This window comes from Papio anubis, chromosome Y, assembly GCF_008728515.1.
Source record: "Papio anubis isolate 15944 chromosome Y, Panubis1.0, whole genome shotgun sequence".
In the NCBI taxonomy this organism is placed as follows: domain Eukaryota; kingdom Metazoa; phylum Chordata; class Mammalia; order Primates; family Cercopithecidae; genus Papio; species Papio anubis.
The window spans coordinates 6,462,811-6,468,081 of NC_044997.1; positions in this window are offsets into that span (position 1 = coordinate 6,462,811).

The following is a 5,271-nucleotide window of genomic DNA, read 5'->3' on the forward strand; positions in this document are numbered from 1 at the left end:
TAAGCATATACCAAAAACCTACCATTGATAAATAACACATAAAAATAAAAAAATTAAACCCTAGAAGCAGGAAAAAAATCACATATATAAAATGACAGGAAGACAAGAAAAAAAATGACTAATAAAAAAACACACAAATAAATGTCAGTAGTAAGTCCCTGCTCATCTACAATAATGAATGTAAATAAACTTAAATGTTTTAACCAAAAGATGTAGAGTAGCTGAATAAATGAAAAGGGAAGACAACTACATGCTGTCTACAAGATAATTTACCTCACCTTGTAAGGACACAAATATGTGGCAATGGAAACCAAAATAGTGGGGCAGCAGCTATACTTCTATCAGATAAAATAGATTTTGAGATAAAAACAAGGCCATTAAATGATGATAAGGGGATCAATTCAGCAAAAAGATACAACATTTTAAAATTTACATGCACCCAATGCTGGAGAATCAAGATTTATAAAGCAAAGATTATTAAGCTAATGAGAGAGATAGACCCCAATAAAATAATTGTTGACTTCAAAACCCCACTTTAGGCATTTAATGGATCATCTAAATAAATACTTAAACAACAATAACAGCATGAGTAACAAGCGGCCAAGTGAACCGCCTCTAACTAACACAGAGAAATGCTGACTGAATGTGCACCCTGGGAAAAAATGCTTGATGCTTCCCCTAAGGATCTTTGTAACACTCCAGTTAAGAGATCCTCTCCTGATTCCACTTCACCAAGGCCTTGAGTTTCACCTACAGAGCTGTGTGAAGTCTTGGCAGAATAGCTGCTCAGGCATACACAAAGTATCAGGAGAGGTTTGCACACTTTCAGTTCAGGATCACCAGCAAAGGTAGATGCAACTCACCTGAAGGTAAGAGGTGAAATTTTTGTACTAACCTTAAGAAGACGGCTGAACCCAGGAAGTTGTGCAGCACCCTTCTATGTGCCCCACTTTCATGGCACCTCACAGGATAAGACTCACCAGCTTGGAATTCCAGCCAGCCCCTGGCAACAGTGTTGTGCCAAGCTTGAATGGGGTAGAGTTCTTAGGGGAAAGGGCAGGTTGTCGTCCTTGCTGTTTGGATGGCTCAGCTGTTCCAGTCTGTGGGTATAGGAGAGTCCAAACAAAACTCACCAGGGGATGAAAGGGACTCCCTGGCACACCACAGCTGCTCTACCAAAATGTGGCTAGACTGCTTCTTTAAGTGGGACATTGATCTGCTTCTTATCTCTACGGAGGGTCCTCCCAACTGGGGTCTCTAGTCACCCCCACCTATATTCTCCAACAGTTTTGATTTCTCCCTAGGATGGAGGGCCCAGGGGGAGGGGTGGAAAATGATCTTTGTTGTTTGGAAAACTCAGCCCTTCCAGCCTGCTGTCTTAGCAGAGTACAAACCATGCAGGGGCAGACAGTACCCCAGTACAGCACAGTATCTGTACAAAAGCATGGCCAGAATTCTTCTTTAAGCAAGTTCTTGATACGTTCCTCCTTACTTGGCGGGACTTCCCATCCAAGGCCTCCAATCACTCCCACTGATGTTATCTGGCCAAAAGAGGTTTGAAAACTTCCTGGGACAGACTTCCCAGAGAAAGGAGAAGTCGGCTCTCTTTGCTTTTTTGTCAACTTAGCAGTTCCAGCCTGCAGGCTTCACAGGGCCCAACCTGATGGATTCTGCAGAACCCTGCATCAAAACAGAATATACATTCTTCTCATTGTCACATAGCACTTCATCTAAAATTGATAAGATAATTGGAAATAAAATACTCCCTAGCAAATTCAAAACAACTGAAAACATAAAAACAGTCTGTTAGATTACAGCACAAATTAGAACTTAAGACTAAAAAATTCACTCAAAACCACACAATTGCATAGACATTGAATGGCCTGCTTCTGCATGACTTTTGGGTAAATAATGAAATTAAGGCAGAAATCAAAAAATTATTTGAAATTCATGACAACAAAGATACAATGTTCCAGAATCTTTGGGATGCAGCAAAGGCAGTGTTAAGAGGGAAATTTATAGCACTAAATGCCCACTTCAAAAAAAAAAAAAAAGAAAAAAAGAGAAAAGGCTCTCAAGTTAATAACCTAACTTCATAACTAAAGGAACTAGAAAACCAAAAGCCAACAAACCCCAAAATTCGCAGAAGACAAGAACTAACCAAAATCAGAGCTGAACTAAAGCAGATAGACACACACACACACACACACACACACAAAACATGCAAAAGGTCAACAAATACAGAAATTGCTTTTTTTGGAAAAAATTAACAGACTGCTAGCTAGACTAATAAAGAAAAAAAGAGAGAAAAATCAAATAAACACAGTCAGAAATAATAATGAGGATATTATCATTGATCCCACAAAAATACAAACAACCATGAAAGAATACTTTAAACACCTCTATGCGCATGCATTAGAAAACCTAAAATAGATACATTCCTGGTCACATAAACCCTCCAAAGACTGAATCAGAAGGAAGCTGAATCCCGGAACAGACCAAATAATGAGCTCTCAAACTGCAGCAGTAATAAATGGGTTACCAAGAAAAAAAGTCTCAGGACCAGATGGATTAATAGCTGAATTCTATCAGAGGTACAAAGAAGAGCTGGTGCCATTTCTACTGCAGCTATTTTTAAAAATTGGAAGAAAGAATCCCTTCCCTAACCCATTCCATAAGACCAGCGTCATCCCGATACCAAAAGCAGGCAGAGACGCAACCACGACCACCACCACCTCCGGCCAGTACCTTTGATGAACATCTACACAAAAATCCCAAACAAAATACTGACAAATCAAATCCAGCAGCATGCCAAAAAACTTACCTACCACAATCAAGTAGGGCTCAGGCCCAGGATGCAAGGTTGATTCAACATACGGAAATCAATAAATGTGTTTCATTGCATAAATGGAACTAAAGACTCAAACTACATCAATAGATGCTGGAAAGACTAAAGCAGATAGAGACACAAAAAAATTCAGTATCACTCCATGCTAAAAACTCTCAATAAACTAGTTATGGAAGGAATGTTGTAGGAGTTATTAAAAAATTACTTTAAGCAGATAGAGAGGGAAAGGGTCCTTGAGAAGTTTTGTTTCTATTAAGGCAGCTCCAGAAATGTTTCTTGTCTACCTGGATAGCCCCTGCTCAGAGAGCCTGGCAGGAAGTTATGATATGTAAATGCTGGCCATCAGAAACTGGGTCCACCCAAACATAATGATTCCCACCCTTTTCTTCCTTGCCCCTATATGTGCCTGGCAAAATGGCCTCCCCCACATATCCCACATGGGTAGAACATCATGGTACCCTACATTTGCATATTAAAAGGCTAGGGCGGAAAGACCAGGATTTTTCTGGGCTATATGAATGGCATGCCTGGTCAAACCAATCCCCTGAGTCCTATGCAAATCAGACACCACCTCCTCCAGCCTTCCCATATAAGCAGCCACTTTTCTCCGCACACAGGATTTTCTTTGTTGGAATCCCCCCTCCCCAACTCCATCTCTGTAAGGGGACCTGTTTGATTCTTCCTTGCTTCTTTCTTGACTATTAAAGTATCCACTCCTTAAAACCACTCACGTGTGTCCATGTCATTTTATCCAATTCACTGCAAGACTAACGATCCTAGTGCTACTCCACTCATTGGGGTCATATCAGGAACATACCTCAAAATAATGTCATAAAATTCACGTATGACAAACCCACTGCAAACATCATACTGACTAGGCAAAAGCTGGAATCATTTTCCTTGAAAACTGGCACAAGACAAAGATGTCCTCTGTCACCACTTGTATCCAATACAGTATTGAAAGTTCTGGGCAATCAGGCCAGAGAAAGGAACAAAAGACATTGAAATAGGAAGAGAGGAAGTCAAATTATCCCTGTTTGCAAGCAATATGATCCTATATGTACACAAATCCATCATTTCAGCCGCAAAGCTTTTTAAGCCGATAAACAACTCGAGCAAAATCTCAAGATACAAAATCAATGTGCAAAAATCATTAGTGTTCTTATACACTATCAATAGTAAAGCCAAGAGCCAAGTCATGAACAAACTCTCATTTACAGTAGCCACAAAAAGAATAAAATACCTACAAGTACAGCTAACTAGGGAAGTGAAAGACCTGTATAGGAAGAAGTATTAATACAAATCACTGCTCAAATAATTAAGAGATGACACAAACAAATGGAAAACATTCCATACTCACAGATAGGTGGAATCAATATCACTAAATGGCCACTCTGCCCAAAGCAACTTTATAGATCCAATGCTATACCCATTAAATTACCATTAACATTCTTCACAGAACAGAAAAATCTATTTTAAAATTCATGTGAAACCAAAAAAGAGCCAGTATATCCAGGGCAATTTTGAGCAACATAATCAATACTAAATGCATCATGCTACCCACCTTCAAACTATACTACAGAACTACAATAACCCAAACAGCATGGTACTGATAAAAGTACAGACATATAGACCAAAGGCATAGAATAGAAAACCCAAACATAAGACTACACACTTACAACTATCTGATTTTCAAGAAAATTTGCAAAAACAAGCAATGGTGAAAAGACGCCCTATTTAATAAATGGTGCTGATAACTAGATAGCTCTATAGAGAAAATTGAAACTGGAACTTTTTATTATACTATATACAAAAATTAACTCAAGATAGATTAAAGATTTAAATATAAAATCCAAAACTATAAGAATCCTAGAAAGAAATCTAGGCAAAACCATTCAGAACATAGGCACAAGTAAAGATTTCTTGAAGATATCAAAAGTAATTGTGACAAAAGAAAAAATTGACAAATGACATCTAATTAAACTAAAGAGCTTCTGCACTAGCAAATAAACCATCAACAAATTAAACAGACAACATACAGAACGCGAAAAAATTGTAAACTATGCATCTGACAAAGGTCTAACATCTAGCATCCACCAGGAACTTAAACAAATTTACAAAGAAAAAACAAAGAACCTCATTAACAAGTGGGCAAAGGACATGAACAGACAATTCTCAAAAGAAGACATACACATGTAGGCAACAAACATTTTAAAAACCTCAACATCACTGATCCTTACAGAAATGTGCATCAAAACCAAAAATGAGATACTATCCCAAACCTGTCAGAATACCTATTATTAAAAAGTCAAAAAACAACAGAGTCAGGTGAGGTTTTGGATAAACAGAAATTCTTTTACACTGTTTGTGGGAGTGTAAATTAGTTCACTATTATGGAAGACAGTGTGGCAATTCCTCAAAGA